This window comes from Oncorhynchus keta, chromosome 4 (genome assembly GCF_023373465.1).
Source record: "Oncorhynchus keta strain PuntledgeMale-10-30-2019 chromosome 4, Oket_V2, whole genome shotgun sequence".
Classification (NCBI taxonomy): Eukaryota; Metazoa; Chordata; class Actinopteri; order Salmoniformes; family Salmonidae; genus Oncorhynchus; species Oncorhynchus keta.
In genome coordinates, this window is record NC_068424.1 from 17995394 (window position 1) to 18018570 (window position 23177).

Below are 23177 nucleotides of genomic sequence, written 5' to 3' on the forward strand. Positions count from 1 at the left end.
TGTCATTATGTCCTATTTCAATGTAACATTGTGTCCTATTTCAATGTAACATTATGTCCTATTTCAATGTAACGTTTTGTCCTATATCAGTGTAACATTGTGTCCTTTTTCAATGTAAAATTATGTCATACATCAATGTAACATTGTGTCCTATTTCAATGTAACATTATGTCCTATTTCAATGTAACATTGTGTCCTATTTCAATGTAACATTATGTCCTATTTCAATGTAACATTGTGTCCTATTTCAATGTAACATTGTGTCCTATTTCAATGTAACATTGTGTCCTATATCAATGTAACATTGTGTCCTATATCAATGTAACATTGTGTCCTATTTCAATGTAACATTGTGTCCTATATCAATGTAACATTGTGTCCTATATCAATGTAACATTGTGTCCTATTTCAATGTAACATTATGTCCTATTTCAATGTAACATTGTGTCCTATTTCAGTGTAACATTGTGTTCTTTTTCAATGTAAAATTACGTCAACATCAATGTAACATTGTGTCCTATTTCAATGTAACATTATGTCCTATTTCAATGTAACATTGTGTCCTATATCAATGTAACAATTTCAATGTAACATTATGTCCTATTTCAATGTAACATTGTGTCCTATTTCAATGTAACATTATGTCCTATATCAATGTAACATTGTGTCCTATTTCAATGTAACATTATGTCCTATTTCAATGTAACATTGTGTCCTATTTCAATGTAACATTATGTCCTATTTCAATGTAACATTGTGTCCTATTTCAATGTAACATTGTGTCCTATTTCAATGTAACATTGTGTCCTATATCAATGTAACATTGTGTCCTATTTCAATGTAACATTGTGTCCTATATCAATGTAACATTGTTTTCTATATCATTGTAACATTGTGTCCTACAGTATATCAATGTGTAGCAAAATGGCTTTCATTCTATCTGACTGAGCCATGGTAAAATGGTTTTCTGTGAAATGATGAACTGATGAATGTGATGCTTAAAAGGGGATCAAGTCTATCTGTGAAACTGTGATGAAGTATTACTTGCTGCAAAATCATTTCTGCAAAGTTGGAAGTATATTCTCTCGCTTTATATGGAAGAATGGTAAAAGGACAACACAATACTTATGGTTTAACTCCAATTTCTATTATTGAATCAATTTCACACCAAGAAAATGTCCTTAGAGTTCAGCTCTGAACATTATCTACACTCTTGTAAAAAAAGGTCCCATCTAGAACCTAAAACGTTTCTTCGGCTGTCCCCATAGGAGTGCCCTTTGAAGAACCCTTTTTGACTCCAGGTAGAACCCTTTTGGGTTCCGTTTAAAACCTTTTAGCACAGGGTTTTACATGGAACTCTGAAGGATTCAACCTTTTTTCTGAGTATATGGTTGTAGTGTATGAAAGACGCACATGACCACATAGCCATATCAGTATGACTGAATATACTATGGCACCGTGTCAAAGAAGACTCATCTTATTTTACACCTATTCATTACTATGACATATTTTCAATCATAAATATAAAAACCTGTTATTTTACACTTTTATTGCATTGAGGGGGAAAACAGACATTCTAAAAATGTGTACAATTATGGGAACCAATTCCAACAACCACACATTAATAGATACATTATTTTCTATGGGAATGGAATGTTTTTATTACGAGCCACCAATTTGTATATATTGTGTCAAATCTATATTTCAAGTGAGCTGCATTTGTTAAATTCAAGGTGGAAAGAGGGTTTAGAATGGCAGCTGTGTGTGTGTGTGTGTGTGTGTGTGTGTGTGTGTGTGTGTGTGTGTGTGTGTGTGTGTGTGTGTGTGTGTGTGTGTGTGTGTGTGTGTGTGAGTGGTGTGTGTGTGTGTGTGTGTGTGTGTGTGTGTGTGTGTGTGTGTGTGTGTGTGCGTGTGTGCGTGTGTGTGTTAGTGTGTGAGTGGCAGTGTGTGTGTGTGTGTTAGTGAGTGAGTGGCTGGCAGTGTGTGTGTGTGTGTGTGTGTGTGTGTGTGTGTGTGTGTGTGTGTGTGTGTGTGTGTGTGTGTGTGTGTGTGTGTGTGTGTGTGTGTGTGTGGCAGTGTGTGTGGGCAGAAGCAGCAGAGAAGAGCAGGCTGCCAACTCCCCAGTCGATAATATAGTTTGGGTCTGTGCCCAGTGAGTGTGACCTCTGCCTGTTGGCTCACAATGTCATCCATTACCCGCCACCACACTACCTCTCTCTCTCTCTTCCTCTCTCTTACTCCATAATCACACACAGAAAAACACACTCGCTCACAAAAGTACACACACACACACTGGCGTATCCTTTGGCAGGGGGACAGGCTGTGCATGCCAAGGTCATGGGTAGCTCTATGATGGACAGAATGGGTGTTCAACAGGTGTGTGTGTGTGTGTGTGTGTGTGTGTGTGTGTGTGTGTGTGTGTGTGTGTGTGTGTGTGTGTGTGTGTGTGTGTGTGTGTGTGTGTGCGTGTGCGTGTGCGTGTGCGCGCGTGCTAGCGAGAGAGAGAGAGGTGTGGAGGAAGTTTAATAGTAATAAAAGAGGTGTAGGACTGTCTGAACAACAGCTATGACTGAGAGAGGACACACACATACACACACCTCTGCAGAGAGAGAGGTAGCTCAGGGGTGGAGGGGTGTGGAGCAGAGCAGAGTACCTGCACAGATGGCAGAATGTCTTACCACAGGGCCCTGCCTGCCTGCCCACCTCCCTGCCTGCCTGCCTGCCTGCCTCCCTGCCTGCCTGCCTGCCTGCCTGCCTGCCTGCCTGCCTGCCTGCCTGCCTGCCTGCCTGCCTTCCCTGCCTGCCTGCCTGCCTGCCTGCCTGCCTGCCTGCCTGCCTCGCTGTCTGCCTCACTGTCTGTCTGTCTGTCTGCCTGCCTGCCTGCCTGCCTGCCTGCCTGCCTGCCTGCCTGCCTGCCTGCCTGCGTGCCTGTTTGTCCGTCTGTCTGTCTGCCTTCCTACCGTCACACTGCTCCAAGGGAGTAGAAGAGGAGAACCAGTTTCATCTGTGTCTCAGAGAAAGACTCACGGTTTTGTCTTTGAAGCAAATATCACTGCACACCATATAAATAGAATAGGAAAAAACCTGTATATCTCAATGTTGCACTCACTAAGGAGACCAATCATTCAATTATCATAATATGTCCCCTACTAATGAAGTGGCCTATGGCTACTTTGACCTTTGTGTCATTTTCTGTGGATTGTTGGGGCACATTGTGAAGTGCTTTGTAAATTAAATTAAATATGATTTAAAAATACCCTAAAGACAGGGAGACTTTAAACACTTCTTCTTTATAAATGTCAGTAAATATTACTGTGCAATTGCAGTAGGTATTAATGTATTGATAATGTACTGCAAACCTGACAATTCAAGCTATTTTCTTTTCCAAAGCTTACAGTTGAAGTCGGAAGTTTACATACACTTAGGTTGGAGTCATTAAAACTCATTTTTCAACCACTCCATAAATTTCTTGTTAACAAACTATAGTTTTGGCAAGTCGGTTAGGACATCTACTTTGGGCGTGACACAAGTAATTTTTCAAATAATTGTTTACAGACAGATTCCAGTGTGTCAGAAGTTTACATACACTAAGTTGACTGTGCCTTTGAACAGCTAGGAAAATTCCAGAAAAAGATGTCATGGCTTTAGAAGCTTCTGATAGGCTAATTGACATATTTTCAGTCAATTGGAGGTGTACCTGTGAATGTATTTCAAGGCTTACCTTCAAACTCAGTGCCTCTTTGCTTGATATCATGGGAAAATAAAATGAAATAAGCCAAGACCTCAGAAAACAATTGTAGACCTCCACAAGTCTGGTTCATCCTTGGGAGAAATTTCCAAATGCATGAAGGTACCACGTTCATCTGTACAAACAATAGTACGCAAGTAGTAACACCATGGGACCACACAGCGGTCATACCGCCACTTAACCGTTTTACACAGTGGTGGAAAAAGTACCCAATTTTCATACTTGAGTAAAAGTAAAGATACCTTAATAGAAAATAACTCAAGTAAAAGTGAAAGTCACCCAGCAAAATATTACCTGAGTTAAAGTCTATAAGTATTTGGTTTTAAATATACTTACGTTTCAAAAGTAAATGTCATTGCAATATATACTTAAGAATCAAAAGTCAAAGTAAAAGTATAAATACATTTTAAATTCCTTTTTTATTTACGGATAGCCAAGATTGCTCACCAACACTCATAATTTACAAACGAAGCATTTGTGTTAGTGAGTCCGCCAGATCAGAGGCAGTAGGGATTACCAGGGATGTTGATAAGTGTGTGAATTAGACCATGTTCCTGTCCTGCTAAGCATTCAAAATGAGTACCTTACGTGTGCCAGGGAAAATGTATGGGGTAAAAAGTAAATTATTTCCATTAGGAATGTAGTGAAGTAAAAGTAAAAGTTGTGAAAAATATAAATAGTAAAGTAAGTACAGATACACAAAAAAATACATAAGTACTTTCAAGTATTTTTGCTTAAGTACTTTACACAACTGGTTTTACGTTACAGACATTCTTCCTGCCGATTGGCTGAGGAGCATCAAATGCATTGTAAATCCTGGCAATACATTTGCACTGGAAAGAAATAGAATGTGTTCAAACAACGTGAGTAGAGGTGCAACCTAGAAATGTGTAGACATCAGTAGACAGATTCTGAAGAAAGTCATTGAAGATCCAAATGTCAATCTTTTAAACGTCTTTAATAAACTGACACATTTTTAATGGTGAGCGAGCTTTGTGCCTTTTCCTGTCCAATCAATTTGCACTGTGCATAATGCCAAACACATTCAAGAAAACATATTATTCCCTCTTTCTATTTAGAATAGAAATTGAGCATAATAGATAAGGTGTTGTGTAGCAAAATGTGTATTTCAATAGTCTTCAAAGAACTGACCAGGTTGTAAAGGAAAACAGAGAGGATGATTTGAAAATGAAATGTAAAAAATGTAGCTGCAAGACAACAAATAACAGGAAATAATGAGTGAATGTAAACAATGTCAGCATTTCCTTTACTAAAAAGCACAAGATGGAGCACACCCAGAGAACATTGTTTAGTGTAGAGGTGCTGACCAACGGCAAATAAAGTGGAAGCTATAAAAATAAATAAAGAGAGTCAAACAGTCTGTACAGTGCCCTCGGAAAGTACTCAGACCCTTTGACCTTTTCCACATTTTGTTATGCTACAGCCTTATTCTAAAATGGATTAAATAAATAAAAATCCTCAGCAATCTACACACAATACCACATAATGACAAAGAAAAAAACAGTTTTTTAGAAATTTTGGCAAATGTATAAAACCCAGAATTACCTTATTTACATACGTATTCAGACCCTTTGCTATGAAACTCGAAATTGAGCTCAGGTGCATCCTGTTTCCATTGATCATCCTTGAGATGTTTCTACAACTTGATTGGAGTCCACCTGTGGTAAATTCAATCGATTGGACATGATTTGTTCTCTCACGTCACCCCGCTCCTCCGCTCTCTCCACTGGCTTCCAGTTGAAGCTCGCATCCGCTACAAGACCATGGTGCTTGCCTACGGAGCTGTGAGGGGAACGGCACCTCAGTACCTCCAGGCTCTGATCAGGCCCTACACCCAAACAAGGGCACTGCGTTCATCCACCTCTGGCCTGCTCGCCTCCCTACCACTGAGGAAGTACAGTTCCCGCTCAGCCCAGTCAAAACTGTTCGCTGCTCTGGCTCCCCAATGGTGGAACACACTCCCTCACGACGCCAGGACAGCGGAGTCAATCACCACCTTCCGGAGACACCTGAAACCCCACCTCTTTAAGGAATACCTAGGATAGGATAAAGTAATCCTTCTCACCCCCCTTAAAAGATTTAGATGCACTATTGTAAAGTGGCTGTTCCACTGGATGTCATAAGGTGAATGCACCAATTTGTAAGTCGCTCTGGATAAGAGCGTCTGCTAAATGACTTAAATGTAAATGTAAATGTAATTTGGAAAGGCACACACCTGTCTATATAAGGTCCCACAGTTGACAGTCCATGTCAGAGTAAAAACCAAGCCATGAGGTCGAAGGAATTATAAGAAAAGGATTGTGTTGAGGCACAGATCGGGGGAAGGTACCAAAAAGATGTGCAACCTTTAAAGGTCCCCAAGAACACAGTGGCCTCCATCATTCTTAAATGGAACAAGTTTGGAACCACCGGGACTATTCCTAGAGCTGGCCGTCCGGCCAAACTGAGTAATCAGGGGAGAAGGGCCTTGGTCAGAGAGGTCCAGAGTTCCTCTGTGGAGATGGGAGAACCTTCCAGAAGGACAACCATCTCTGCAGCACTCCACCAATTAGTCCTTTATGGTAGAGTGGCCAGACGGAAGCCGCTCGTCAGTAAAAGGCACGTGACAGCCCGCTTGGAGTTTGCCAAATAGCACCTAAAGACTCTCAGACCATGAGAAACAAGATTCTCTGGTCTGATGAAACCAAGATTGAACTCTTTGGCCTGAATGCCAAGCATCACATCTGGAGGAAACCTGGCACCATCCCTAAGGTGAAGCATGGTGATGGCAGCATCATGCTGTGGGGGTGTTTTTCAGCGACAGGGATTGGGAGACTAGTTAGGATCGAGGAAAATATGAACGGAGCAAAGTACAGAGAGGTCCTTGATGAAAACCTGCTCCAGAGCACTCAGGACCTCAGACTCGGGCGAAGGTTCACTTTCCAACAGTACAATGACCCTAAGCACACAGCCAAGACAATGCAGGAGTGACTTTTGGACAAGTCTCTGAATGTCCTGAGTGGCCCAGCCAGAGCCTGGACTTGAACCCGATCTAGCGTCTCCGGTAGGATCTGAAAATAGCTGTGCAGCAACGCTACGCATCCAACCTGACAGAGCTTAAGAGAAGCTGCAGAGGAGAATGGGAGAAACTCCCCAAATACTGGTGTGCCAAGCTTGTGGCAACATACCCAAGAAGACTCGCTGCTGTAATCGCTGCCAAAGGATGTTCAACAAAGTATTGAGTGAAGGGTCTGAATATTTATGTAAATGTGCTATTGTGTGTAGATTCTACATCTGCATTGCTGTTTGGGGTTTTAGGCTGGGTTTCTGTACAGCACTTTGTGACGTCGGCTGATGTTAAAAGGGCTTTATAAATGCATTTGATTGATAAGAATGATTTCTTAAATCAAATTTAGAATGAGGCTGTACTGTAACAAAATGTGGAAAAAGTCAAGTGGTCTGAATACTTTCTGAAGGCACTGTATATATAAACTCCCACTAATCTATTGCGTAAAACACCAACATTTTGGCATCACTCTGCCTTCTTCCACTACCAAATAAACAGAAATAGAACATTCCTCTATTTCCCAGTTAAGGCCTGCAGGAAAAGCATCAGTAGCAGCAACAGCAGCAGTGATTTCGCTCAGTGATTTCTGTACATCCCAACCCTGTCATCAGCAGGTTCAATGCAAACAAAGACATCCCTCCTTCACATGCCCACATCCTGGGGCCTAGGACGTGTACACGTATCGTACGCCCCGCTCAAATCGTACTTAGACCCCCCCCACCCCACCCTCCCTCTTACCAGTGACACACATACACACACCACACTCACACACACACACCACCGCCTGCCTGCCTAAACCATCAGAGAGCCACTGCTCGCAATTCATGTGCATCGTGTCAGATAATTTTGCAGCAGCGAATCAATAATGCAACGGTAAATTTCATTTAAATAAACATTAGAGGCCTTCTTAATTAATGAAACCTCATCTGCAATTTCTCAGTGTCAGGAGCGCTATCCCCTTTGATGTTGGTGTGAATATTCCTCTTTAGGAAATGAGCCTCTGACACTATTAGTGATCTCTGTAATGTTAGCTCCCCTCCTTTCCTCTTACTGTATAATACTGTGCAAGGCTTATCGAGTGCAGCCTGTACAGCATAACCAGATTCAAATCATTCACTGTGTGCCTGAGGACAATGAGGGGTGGTAAAATGAATCTGGAGGAAACATGGTGAAGAATAGTGTTGGGAATATCTAATGAGTCTAATCTACATACAAGCCACCTGATCAAATGCTTGAGCAATCTCAAAGACCATACATCAAACACTACATGACATTAACATCCAATCAAAATCTGGACAGTCTACGCCCATAATCCATAATGCAGCACTGTTAATAACCAAGAGGGATATTCAGAGAGAGAGTAGTACTCAGGAGAAATAGAAAACAACATGGTACACAATAATGTTAGATGAGATTGTGGGGCCTGACCTGTCCTTGCCTGTTCACCAGTGCAGCTAGATGAATGGCACACACAGCTATTCCTGGTTCACATTCTATGATGGATCCATTATTCAGTGGCTATATGTGACTTTCACTACTATGCTACAGTACAGCTAAAGTCGAACCACAGTTCATTCCTCTTACTGTCTCCATGGAACCAGAGCAGATTTGGCTCCAGTTTATAACGTCACATTATGGGAATGTGTGTTGCAATACAGTCAGCTTCCTCTGTTTTCAGAGCGATGCTGCATGTACTGTACTCATACACACATACACACACACAGAGGATGGAATGTGCTATTTACTGTTAGACTCAGCAAATGTAAGTGTCACACTGATATTGTTGATGCATGATGCAACCAACTGTCAACACCTGCCAAGGTGAAGTATGATCACCTGCCAAATCAGCTCAACCTATATCCCAACATGACCATGTTGCACCACATCAGCTCAACCTGTATCCCAACATGACCATGTGGCACCACATCAGATCAACCTGTATTCCAACACGACCATGTTGCACCACATCAGCCCAACCTGTATCCCAACATGACCATGTTGCACCACATCAGCTCAACCTGTATCCCAACATGACCATGTTGCACCACATCAGCTCAACCTGTATCCCAACATGACCATGTTGCACCACATCAGCCCAACCTGTATCCCAACATGACCATGTTGCACCACATCAGATCAACCTGTATTCCAACACGACCATGTTGCACCACATCAGATCAACCTGTATTCCAACATGACCATGTTGCACCACATCAGATCAACCTGTATCCCAACATGACCATGTTGCACCACATCAGATCAACCTGTATTCCAACATGACCATGTTGCACCACATCAGATCAACCTGTATTCCAACATGACCATGTTGCACCACATCAGATCAACCTGTATTCCAACACGACCATGTTGCACCACATCAGATCAACCTGTATTCCAACACGACCATGTTGCACCACCAGCATCAGACCTGTATTCCAACACGACCATGTTGCACCACATCAGATCAACCTGTATTCCAACATGACCATGTTGCACCACATCAGATCAACCTGTATTCCAACATGACCATGTTGCACCACATCAGATCAACCTGTATTCCAACATGACCATGTTGCACCACATCAGATCAACCTGTATTCAACCATGTTGCACCACATCAGATCAACCCAACATGACCATGTTGCACCACATCAGATCAACCTGTATTCCAACACGACCATGTTGCACCACATCAGATCAACCTGTATTCCAACATGATCATGTTGCACCACATCAGATCAACCTGTATTCCAACACGACCATGTTGCACCACATCAGCCCAACCTGTATCCCAACATGACCATGTTGCACCACATCAAATCAACCTGTATTCCAACACGACCATGTTGCACCACATCAGATCAACCTGTATTCCAACACGACCATGTTGCACCACATCAGATCAACCTGTATTCCAACATGACCATGTTGCACCACATCAGATCAACCTGTATTCCAACACGACCATGTTGCACCACATCAGATCAACCTGTATTCCAACACGACCATGTTGCACCACATCAGATCAACCTGTATTCCAACACGACCATGTTGCACCACATCAGCCCAACCTGTATCCCAACATGACCATGTTGCACCACATCAAATCAACCTGTATTCCAACACGACCATGTTGCACCACATCAGATCAACCTGTATTCCAACACGACCATGTTGCACCACATCAGCTCGACCTGTATTCCAACACGACCATGTTGCACCACATCAGATCAACCTGTATTCCAACATGACCATGTTGCACCACATCAGCTCGACCTGTATTCCAACATGACCATGTGGCACCACATCAGCTCAACCTGTATCCCAACATGACCATGTTGAACTACAGAGAGTTAACACCCTCCACATCCCTGTATTCGGGATACCTGATCTAGGCCAGTCTGATCCACTCCTGCTGCACATCCCCTTAAGCCTGGGAGACCAGAGAGAGAGAGAGGAGGGAGGAAGAGGTGGTTTCAGCAGCGAGCGGCAGCAGCATAGCAGTGTGCTATCATAGGCGTCTCTTGTGCCTGCCTGCTTTATTTGTGGTAGTCAGGTTAATGAGTCCACCAGCCCACTTGATGTTGAGAGGCCTGTCACAAAGAGCTGCCTCATTAGAGCTAGCCTGGCACGCCGCTCCCAGACAAAGGCACATTCACCACCAGCTGAATGCCTCCACTGCTCCTCAATGCCTCCAGCCTGGAGGACCCTTGCCATGCCATACCTCCCTGCACACGTCCTGCTGGCACCTGGCCAGGCACACAGTCACCGTCCGACCCACCCAGGCCTGGCGCCGGGTCTGCCTGGCTGGATGGATGGCTGTTTGCTGTGGTGCTGCTGGTGGTGTGTATTTGGTCAGCAGAGGGATGAAAGTTTGTTCGCTTTAGAACAATCTTAGCGACCTCTGTTACAGATTGTATAGTTAGTACTGGAGTACATCTCACTTAACATACAGTACTCTCATTGTATGCACCATATACTGTAGACCTTACCAATACACACACCATCTACCGTAGATCTTACCAATACACACACCATGTACCAGTCCATATACTGTACATCTTACCAATATACACACCATGTACCAGTCCATATACTGTAGACCTTACCAATACACACACCATGTACCAGTCCATATACTGTAGATCCTACCAATATACACACCATGTACCAGTCCATATACTGTCGACCTCAAATACACACACCATGTACCAGTCCATATACTGTAGACCTTACCAATATACACACCATGTACCAGTCCATATACTGTAGACCTTACCAATATACACACCATGTACCAGTCCATATACTGTAGACCTTACCAATATACACACCATGTACCAGTCCATATACTGTAGACCTTACCAATACACACACCATGTACCAGTCCATATACTGTAGACCTTACCAATATACACACCATGTACCAGTCCATATACTGTAGACCTTACCAATACACACACCATGTACCAGTCCATATACTGTAGACCTTCCCAATATACACACCACGTACCAGTCCATATACTGTAGACCTTACCAATATACACACCATGTACCAGTCCAACGTGTTGGTCTCTGGTTTGGGGTCAATTCCATTTCAATTGCAGTCAATTCAGAAAGTAAATCAAACTGAACTGTACGGAACTGTACTATACCGTACTGAACTGTACTGAACTGTACTTTACTGTACTGTACTGTACTGTACTGTACTGTACTGAACTGAACTGTATTGAACTGCACTGAACTGTTTTGAACTGTACTGAACTGTACTGTACCGTACTGAACTGTACTGAACTGTACGGAACTGTACTGTACTGTACTGTACTGTACTGTACTGTACTGAACTGTACTGAACTGTACTGTACCGTACTGAACTGTACTGTACTGTACCGTACTGTACCGTACTGAACTGTACTGAACTGTACGGAACTGTACTGTACCGTACTGTACTGAACTGTACTGAACTGTACGAAACTGTACTGTACCGTACTGTACTGAACTGTACTGAACTGTACTGAACTGTACTGTACCGTACTGTACTGAACTGTACTGTACCGTACTGAACTGTACTGAACTGTACAGAACTGTACTGTACTGAACTGTACTGAACTGTACTGTACCGTACTGAACTGTACAGAACTGTACGGAACTGTACTGTACCGTACTGAACTGTACTGAACTGTACTGAACTGTACTGAACCGTACTGAACTGTACTGAACTGTACTGAACTGTACTGTACCGTACTGAACTGTACTGAACTGTACCATACTGTACTGAACTGTACTGAACTGTACTGAACTGTATTGTACCGTACTGAACTGTACTGAACTGTACTGAACTGTACTGTACCGTACTGAACTGTACTGAACTGTACTGAACTGTACGGAACTGTACTGTACCGTACTGTACTGTTTTGAACTGTACTGAACTGTAATGCACTGAACTGCAATGTACTGAACTGTACTGAGCTGTACTGAATTGTAATGTACTGTACTGCACTGAACCGTACTGAACCATACTGTACTGTACTGTACGGAACTGAACTGTACTGAACTGTACTGTACCGTCCTAAACTGTACTGAACTGTACTGTACTGAACTGTACGGAACTGAACTGTACTGTACTGAACTGTACTGAGCTGTATGAAACCTCTTCATCCCTCTCGCCTACACCAATCCTATCTTCCTGCTTCTTGTTTTCATCCTGACTCATAATGAACCAGTTAGTTAGGACCCTTATGCTCCCCTCTGAATGGGGATCAGTAGACAGATTGTGGGGAGGACGGCTGTCTGTGACACACACCAGGCTGTTATCAGCCACCAACCAGGTGCACCTCTTCAATGGGACTCTTGCAAGGCATCCTGGGAAGTCGACCACCATCTTGAAGTCCTATGCTTTGCCTTTGCTTTGCTCTTGCTCTCCTGTGCTATTCAGTAAATGACGTGTTTAACAGCTGCATGAGTGCAACTCTTTTGAAATCAAATCAAATTCGTGGAGGTAATATCACTTTTTGGGGATGTCTACAATTATGGTTCAATATGGAATAGATTATAATACATTTCCTTTCCTGTACTTTTCTTCTTCTGTGAGTGTTAATATTTTTGCATTATTCTGAACACGTTTCATATATTCATATGAAACATAATGTGCATACTACTGTAATGCATTTTTATGTACTCATAATCTACATGGTTTCAAGGCTAAACATCACTGCTGTACAATTAAGCAGTAAGGCCTGAGAGAGTGTGGAATACGGTCAATATGCTGTACAAGAGTTAAGGGCTGTTCTTATGCACGATGCAACACAGAGTGCCTGGATACAGCCCTTAGCTGTGGTATATTGGCCGTATACCACAAACCCCTGAGGGGACCAATTGCTATTATAAACTGCTTACCAATGTAATTAGAGCAGTAAAAAAATATATATCTGATATACCACGGCTGTCAGCCAATCAGCATTCAGGGCTTGACCCACCCAGTTTATAATATCACACACAACACAAGGAAAACAAGACAAAAACATGATTAATGATCAAAACCTTTGTTTATTTATTTTTATAAAAAGATACAGAACATTTCATAATATTTTCATTTTAAAATCAGCATCCTGAATGTTACAAAATGTCTTCCTGTCAGTGTTTTTGCTTATACAGTTGAAGTTGGAAGTTTACATACACTCCACAAATTTCTTGTTAACAAACTATAGTTTTGTCAAGTCGGTTAGGACATCTACTTTGTGCATGACACAAGTCATTCTTCCAACAATTGTTTACAGACAGATTATTTCACTTATAATTCACTGTATCACAATTCCAGTGGGTCAGAAGTTTACATACACTAAGTTGACAGTGCCTTTAAACAGCTTGGAAAATTCCAGAAAATTATATCATGGCTTTAGAAGCTTCTGATAGGTGCGAAAATGCAAATCAATACCAGAACAACAGCAAAGGACCTTGTGAAGATGCTGGAGGAAACATGTACAAAAGTATCTATATTCACAGTAAAAAAAGAGTCCTATATCGACATAACCTGAAAGGCCGCTCAGCAAGGGAGAAGTCATTGCTACAAAACCGCCATAAAAAAAGCCAGACTACGGTTTGCAACTGCACATGGGGACAAAGATCGTACTTTTTGGAGAAATGTCTTCTGGTCTGATGAAACACAAATAGAATTGTTTGGCCATAATGACCATCGTTATGTTTTGAGGGAAAAGGGGGAGGCTTGCAAGCCGAAGAACACCATCCCAACCGTGAAGCATGGGGGTGGCAGCATCATGTTGTGGGGTTGCTTTGCTGCAGGAGGGACTGGTGCACTTCACAAAATAGATGGCATCATGAGGTAGGGAAATGATGTGGATATATTGAAACAACATCTCAAGACATCAGTCAGAAAGTTAAAGCTTGGTCGCAAATGGATCTTCCAAATGGACAATGACCACAAGCATACTCCAAAGTTGTGGCAAAATGGCTTAAGGACAACAAAGTAAAATCAAATCAAATCAAATTGTATTTGTCACATACACATGGTAAGCTTCTGGTTCCGACAATGCAATAATAACCAATGAGTAATCTAACCTAACAATTCCAAAACTACTACCTTATACACACAAGTGTAAAGAGATAAAGAATATGTACATAAAGATATATGACTGAGTGATTGTACAGAACAGCATAGGCAAGATGCAGTAGATGGTATCGAGTACACTATATACATATGAGATGAGTAATGTAAGGTATGTAAACAAAATCGCATAGTTTAAAGTAGCTAGTGATACATGTATTACATAAAGATGCAGTAGATGATATAGAGTACAGTATATACATATGAGATGAGTAATATAGGGTATGTAAACATTATATTAAGTAGCATTGTTTAAGTGGCTAGTGATATATTTTTACATCAATTTCCATTACTAAAGTGGCTGGAGTTAAGTCAGTATGTTGGCAGCAGCCACTCAATGTTAGTGGTGGCTGTTTAACAGTCTGATGGCCTTGAGATAGAAGCTGTTTTTCCGTCTCTCGGTCCCTGCTTTGATGCACCTGTACTGACCTCGCCTTCTGGATGATAGCGGGGTGAACAGGCAGTGGCTCGGGTGGTTATTGTCCTTGATGATCTTTATGGCCTTCCTGTGACATCGGGTGGTGTAGTTGTCCTGGAGGGCAGGTAGTTTGCCCCCGGTGATGCGTTGTGCGAGAGCCTTACGGTTGTGGGCGGAGCAGTTTCCGTACCAGGCGGTGATACAGCCCGACAGGATGCTCTCGATTGTGCATCTGTAGAAGTTTGTGAGTGCTTTTGGTGACAAGCCAAATTTCTTCAGCCTCCTGGGGTTGAAGAGGCGCTGCTGCGCCTTCTTCATGACGCTGTCTGTGTGGGTGGACCAATTCAGTTTGTCCGTGATGTGTACGCCAAGGAACTTAAAACTTACTACCCTCTCCACTACTGTCCCGTCAATGTGGATAGGAGGGTGCTCCCTCTGCTGTTTCCTGAAGTCCACAATCATCTCCTTTGTTTTGTTGACGTTGAGTGTGAGGTTATTTTCCTGACACCACACTCCGAGGGCCTTCACCTCCTCCCTGTAGGCCACTCGTCGTTGTTGGTAATCAAGCCTACCACTGTAGTGTCGTCCGCAAACTTGATGATTGAGTTGGAGGCGTACATGGCCACGCAGTCGTGGGTGAACAGGGAGTACAGGAGAGGGCTCAGAACGCACCCTTGTGGTGCCCCAGTGTTGAGGATCAGCGGGGTGGAGATGTTGTTACCTACCCTCACCACCTGGGGGAGGCCCGTCAGGAAGTCCAGTACCCAGTTGCACAGGGCGGGGTCGAGACCAATGGCAAATTGGAGTGGGTCTAGGATGTCAGGTAGGGTGGAGGTGAAATGGTCCTTGACTAGTCTCTCAAAGCACTTCATGATGACGGAAGTGAGTGCTATGGGGCGGTCGTCGTTTAGCTCAGTTACCTTAGCTTTCTTAGAAACAGGGACAATGGTTGCCCTCTTGAAGCACGTGGGAACAGCAGACTGGGATAATGATTGATTGAATATGTCCATAAACACACCAGCCAGCTGGTCTGCGCATGCTCTGAAGACGCGGCTGGGAATGCCGTCTGGGACTGCAGCCTTGTGAGGGTTAACACGTTTAAATGTTTTACTCACGTCGGCTGCAGTGAAGGAGAGTCCGCAGGTTTTGGTTGCGGGCCGTGTCAGTGGCACTGTATTGTCCTCAAAGCGGGCAAAAAGGTATTTAGTCTGTCTGGGAGCAAGACATCCTGGTCTGCGACGGGGCTGGTTTTCTTTTTGTAAACCGTGATTGACTGTAGACCCTGCCACATACCTCTTGTGTCTGAGCCGTTGAATTGCGACTCTACTTTGTCGTTGTTGTTGTTGGACTCAATGAGGAACATATCCCAATTCACGTGATCGAAGCAGTCTTGAAGCGTGGAATCAGATTGGTCAGACCAGCGTTGAACAGCCCTGAGTGCGGGAGCCTCCTGTTTAATTTTCTGTCTGTAGGCTGGGAGCAACAAAATGGAGTCGTGGTCAGCTTTTCTGAAAGGAGGGCGGGGGTGGGCCTTATATGCGTCGCGGAAGTTAGAATAACTGTGATCCAGGGTTTTACCAGCTCTGGTTGCGCAATCGATATGCTGATAGAATTTAGGGAGTCTTGTTTTCAGATTAGCCTCGTTAAAATCCCCAGCTACAATGAATGCAGCCTCAGGATATGTGGTTTCCAGTTTGCATAGAGTCAAATAAAGTTTGTTCAGGGCCATCGATGTGTCTGCTTGGGAGGGAATATATACTGTGATTATAATCCAAGAGAATTCCGTTGGTAGATAATGCATTTGATTGTGAAGAATTCTAAATCAGGAGAACAGAAGGACTTGAGTTCCTGCATGTTGTTATGATCACATCACGTCTCGTTAATCATAAGGCATACCCCCCCTGCCCCTCTTCTTACTAGAAAGATGGTTGTTTCTGTTGGTGCGATGCGTGCAGAAACCAGCTGGCTATACCGACTCCGATAGCGTGTCTCGAATGAGCCATGTTTCCGTGAAGCAAAGAACGTTACAGTCTCTTATGTTTCTCTGAAATGCTACCCATGCTCGGATTTCATAAACCTTGTTGTCAAGTGACTGGACATTGGCGAGTAGTATGCTAGGGAGTGGTGCGCGATGTGCCTGTCTCCGAAGCCTGACCAGAAGACGCTTCGTTTGCCTCTTTTACGACGTTGTTGTTTTGGGTCGACGGCTGGGATCCGTTCCATTGTCCTGGGTGGAAGGCAGAACACAGGATACGCTTCGGGAAAGTCATATTCCTGGTCGTAATGATGGTGAGTTGACGATGCTCTTATATTCAGTAGTTCCTCCCGACTGTATGTAATGAAACCTAAGATTACCTGGGGTACCAATGTAAGAAATAACACGTAAAAAACAAAATACTGCATAGTTTCCTAGGAACGCAAAGCGAGGCGGCCATCTCTGTCGGCGCCGGAAGTCAAGGATTTGGAGTGGCCGTCACAAAGCCCTGACCTCATCCTACAGAAAATTTGTGGGCAGAACTGAAAAAGCGTGTGCGAGCAAGGAGGCCTACAAACCTGACTCAGTTACACCAGCTCTGCCAGGAGGAATGGGACAAAATTCACCCAACTTATTGTGGGAAGCTTGTGAAAAGCTATCTGAAACGTTTGACCCAAGTTAAACAATTTAAAGGCAATGCTACCAAATATTAATTGAGTCTATGTAAACTTCTGACCCACTAGGAATGTGATGAAAGAAATAAAAGCTGAAATAAATCATTCTCTCTACTATTATTCTGACATTTCACATTCTTAAAATAAAGTGGTGATCCTAACTGACCTAAGACAATGAATTGTTACTAGGATGTCAGGAATTGTGAAAAACTGAGTGTAAATGTAGTTGGCTAAGGTGTATGTAAATTTCTGAAATGTTAGGAATTGTGATAAACTGAGTTTAAATGCAGTTGGCTAAGGTGTATGTAAACTTCCGACTTCAAGTGTGCCTAATATGTATACCATAGTCCCCAGCACTACTTCATAAACCCTGTGAACTAATCCAAAACATACAGTACACACACAAATATACAGTACACACATAAAAGATACAGTGTGAGCAAAAGGCACACATCATGATTAGTGCACATGCTACATCCCTGCATCTCTGCGACTTTTAATCAGAGGAAACACGAGTCCAGTATCTTTCAAGACATGGATGGGGTCAGGCGAGTTAAACCTTTTCTGAGTAGGAAATTATCAAATATCTCTCCTTCTCTCCCTCGCTCCCTCTCTCACTCTCTCTCTCTCCCTCTCCCTATCTCTCTCTCTCTCCCCCTCTCTCTCTCTCCCATCTCCCATTCCTCCCTTTCTCAGTCTCTCCTCTCTCTCCCTATCTCTCTCTCTTTCCCTCTCTCTCCCCTCTCCCCCTCGATCTCTCCCCCCTCTTTCCTTCCCTTCCCTCCCCCTCTCTCCTCTTCTTCTCTCCCCTCCTCCTCTACCCAATCCCCCTCTCCCTTTCTCCCCCTTTTCCCTCTCCCTCTCTCCACACTATTTATAGATGGGCAGAAACAGCTGACTGCAGTGATGTCACTTGGTGCTGATGTAATGCTTTGTTCCACAGCGTATGCATATGCCACCTGGGTCTGAGGGAGAATGGAGCTACACTCCGGGAGCCAAGATGGACGACAGTTTGCTTTTCCTTGCCTCGTTATTGTAGTGTGAAACACCCACCATTACTGTATCTATCTGCAGTGGCTAGGCAGGCAGCTCACTAAGCCCTGATTCCACAATCCACTCCTTTATGAAAGCACTGATTCTTTTGTCTAGCATGTATTTCTCCTCTCATGAATGGCATATTTATTTGATGTAGTTGTGTAGAAATTCCACCATAGACACCGATACGAGGGTACCACAAGCTCAACCATTGCACTCATTCCAATTTACAAATATGTGCCTGCCAGGGTTTGCAGTTTTTCATATTTTTTAGTGTTACAAAGTGGGATTGAAATAGATTTAGTTTAGATTTTTTTTTCATTGATGTACACAATATACTCCATAACGTGAAAGTGAAAAGAAAATTCCATACATTTCTACAAATTAATACAAAAAAATGTAGTCATTGATAGGTATTCACCCCCTTTGTTTAGGAAAGCAAAAATGAGTTCAGGACAAATAAGTTATGTGGACTAATACGGGTTGACATGGTTTTTGAATGATTACCTTTCTTCTGTCCCCCATACATACAGTACAACGTCTGGAAGGTCCCTCAGTCAAGTATTGACATTCAAGCACAGATTCAACACAGAAAAGGGAGCTTTTCTAAAGCCTCATAAAGAAGGGCAGTGATTAGTAGATGGGTAACAATAACAAATCACACATTGAATATCTCTTTAAGCATATGGTCAAGTTAATAATTGGGCTGTGGATGACGTACTAAACCACCCAGACACACCAAAGGTACAGTCGTCATTTTGAACTGAGCTGCAGAACAAGAAGGAAACTGCTCAGCGATGTCATCAGGCCATTGGTGATTTTAAAACAGCTACAGAGTTCAATGGCTGTGATGGGAGAAAACTGAGGATGGATCGACAACATTGTAGTGACTCCACAATAATGACCTAAATGACAGAGTGAGGATGGATCGACAACATTGTAGTGACTCCACAATAATGACCTAAATGACAGAGTGAGGATGGATCGACAACATTGTAGTGACTCCACAATAATGACCTAAATGACAGACTGAGGATGGATCAACAACATTGTAGTGACTCCACAATAATGACCTAAATGACAGACTGAGGATGGATCAACAACATTGTAGTGACTCCACAATAATGACCTAAATGACAGAGTGAGGATGGATCAACAACATTGTAGTGACTCCACAATAATGACCTAAATGACAGAGTGAAAAGAAGAATACAAATATACAGAATACAAATATTCCAAAACATACTTCCTGTCTGCAACAAGGCACTAAAGTGATACTGCAAGAAAACACAGTAAAGGAATACACTTTTTGGCTTAAATGCAAAGCCTTATGTTTGAGGAAAACACAACACATCACTGATTAACTGCCTCCTTATTTTCAAGCATGGTGGTGGCTGCAACATGGTATGGGTATGCTTGTCATCGGCAAATACTGGGGAGTTTATCAGGATAAAAACAAACGAGATGGTGCTAAGCACAGGCAAAGTCCCAGAGGAAAGCCTGCTTCAGTCTGCTTTCCACCAGACACTGGGAGAGGAGGTCACCTTTCAGCAGGACAATAATCTAAAACACAAGGCCAAATCTACAGTTGCTTATCAAGAAGACAGTGAATGTTCCTGAGTGGCCAAGTTACAGTTTTGACTTAAATCTGCTTGGAAATCTATAGTAAGACTTGAATTGCTATGATTACCAACACCTTGACAGAGCTTGAAGAATAATGGGCAAATGTTGCACAATCCAGGTGTGCAAAGCTCTTAGAGACTTACCCAGAAAGACTCACATCTGTAGTCTTTACTAAAAGGTGTCTTTAACATGCTTTGACTCAGGTGGTCGAATACTTATCTAATCAAGGTATATTAGTGTTTTATTTTTCATTCATCTCAATACATTTTTAAAAATCTTCTGCCACTGACATTACAGAGTATTTTGTCTAGATCTTTCACAAAAATATCACAATTAAATCCATTTGAATCCCACTTTGTAACACAATAAAATGTTCAGAAATCCTGAGTGGGTAGGGGGATGCTTATGATACCCGCTATAACATGAGCGTGGCTCAGGCGTTGACGGAGTATTATACCCCCTTATATATTTTTGGAAGCCTTTGGGCACTTTCGGTGTCCCTAAAAGAACAGGGTTGCCTGGCAACCCCTTATTGTTGCCATGGAGATTCACGTATTGGCAGCTGCTGCAATCAGCATTAACTCAAGGCGCATATTCTCATTCTGATAGGCAGGCAATGGAGATGGGGAAGGCAAATAAGACAGGGCAGTCAGAGAGGGATGGTAATCAGTGTGAAACATATGCTCATCCATTACTCGCTGCATTAATACAATTATATCAAAATAAATGTATGGCTGTGCTTTGGCAGCAGCATATCATTGCCCTCCCCTCCTTATTGCAGACCCCTAGTTTCAGTCAAGGAATTGTATTCAGTAGAAATGCAGTTGCATGCAATGGTGGTTAATGGCTTCAAAATGCATTTACATTGAGAATTTCAGTGCATATAGATGCATATTAATATTCACATTTTGTCCTCAGTCTCATTTAAAACCTCCAAAGTAAAATGTGATATTCAGTTAAATAGATGTAGGTTGTTCTATGTGATAAATGAAGCAGATTTTCATCATATCACTTGAGTTGATATAAACCAAACAGTATTAAATAACTGCATCTCTATCTATCGGGTATTAAGAGTTGGGACGTTATAGCATCTTCTATATCAGAAAACATTTACCAACACAACTCCACAAAGAATGTGCATTATGTTCATAGTTTAACAAAAATTTGGAGTCAATCAAATGCTAAATTATACCACTTTCAACTGAATTAATCCTCCTTGTTTGCAGGAGCTTTCATTTCAAAGGCTGTGGGGATAACTTATATTTTTTCCTCTTTCCATTTTTTTTTGCATGAGTATGCAATGAAACACACCCCTTCATACTCAGAGGAACAATCATAGCCCTGTTGTACAGAGAGTCTCTATTGACAGTAGACACGCACAGATACTGTAGATCTTAATAACAATGATTTCCTTTCAGGATTTTCAGGGCTCTCTGACTCCCTCTCTCTCTCTCTTTCTCGCTCTCTCTTTCTCTCTCTATTTCTCTTGCTCTCTCTCTGACTCCCTCTCTCTCTCTGACTCTCTCTCTCTCTCTCTCTCTCTCTCTCTCTCTCTCTCTCTCTCTCTCTCTCTCTCTCTCTCTCTCTCTCTGTCACTTCACAGCTGACATCACAGACAACACACCCGTTGACCCCCATTTCACAACCTTTGTGGGTACATGGGCGAAATCCATTTACACACACACACACATACACACACACAGACGGGAATGTATGTGCACGAATACACTCACACATGCAAACACACAGGCACACTTACACACACACAAAATAATTATGTTTCAATGGGCATACTAGTAAACACAGTGGAAGTTCCAATAGCCAATGGGGTGCTGCATCTGTGTATAGCCAATGGGGTGCTGCATCTGTGTATAGCCAATGGGGTGCTGCATCTGTATATAGCCAATGGAGTGCTGCATCTGTGTATAGCCAATGGAGTGCTGCATCTGTGTATAGCCAATGGGGTGCTGCATCTGTATATAGCCAATGGAGTGCTGCATCTGTGTATAGCCAATGGAGTGCTGCATCTGTGTATAGCCAATGGAGTGCTGCATCTGTATATAGCCAATGGAGTGCTGCATCTGTGTATAGCCAATGGAGTGCTGCATCTGTGTATAGCCAATGGAGTGCTGCATCTGTGTATAGCCAATGGAGTGCTGCATCTGTGTATAGCCAATGGGGTGCTGCATCTGTGTATAGCCAATGGAGTGCTGCATCTGTGTATAGCCAATGGAGTGCTGCATCTGTGTATAGCCAATGGGGTGCTGCATCTGTGTATAGCCAATGGGTGCTGCTGCATCTGTGTATAGCCAATGGAGTGCTGCATCTGTGTATAGCCAATGGAGTGCTGCATCTGTGTATAGCCAATGGAGTGCTGCATCTGTGTATAGCCAATGGGGTGCTGCATCTGTGTATAGCCAATGGGGTGCTGCATCTGTGTATAGCCAATGGAGTGCTGCATCTGTGTATAGCCAATGGAGTGCTGCATCTGTGTATAGCCAATGGAGTGCTGCATCTGTGTATAGCCAATGGGGTGCTGCATCTGTGTATAGCCAATGGGGTGCTGCATCTGTGTATAGCCAATGGAGTGCTGCATCTGTGTATAGCCAATGGGGTGCTGCATCTGTGTATAGCCAATAGCCAATGGAGTGCTGCATCTGTGTATAGCCAATGGAGTGCTGCATCTGTGTATAGCCAATGGAGTGCTGCATCTGTGTATAGCCAATGGAGTGCTGCATCTGTGTATAGCCAATGGAGTGCTGCATCTGTGTATAGCCAATGGAGTGCTGCATCTGTGTATAGCCAATGGGTGCTGCATCTGTGTATAGCCAATGGGGTGCTGCATCTGTGTATAGCCAATGGAGTGCTGCATCTGTGTATAGCCAATGGGGTGCTGCATCTGTGTATAGCCAATGGGGTGCTGCATCTGTGTATAGCCAATGGAGTGCTGCATCTGTGTATAGCCAATGGGGTGCTGCATCTGTGTATAGCCAATGGGGTGCTGCATCTGTGTATA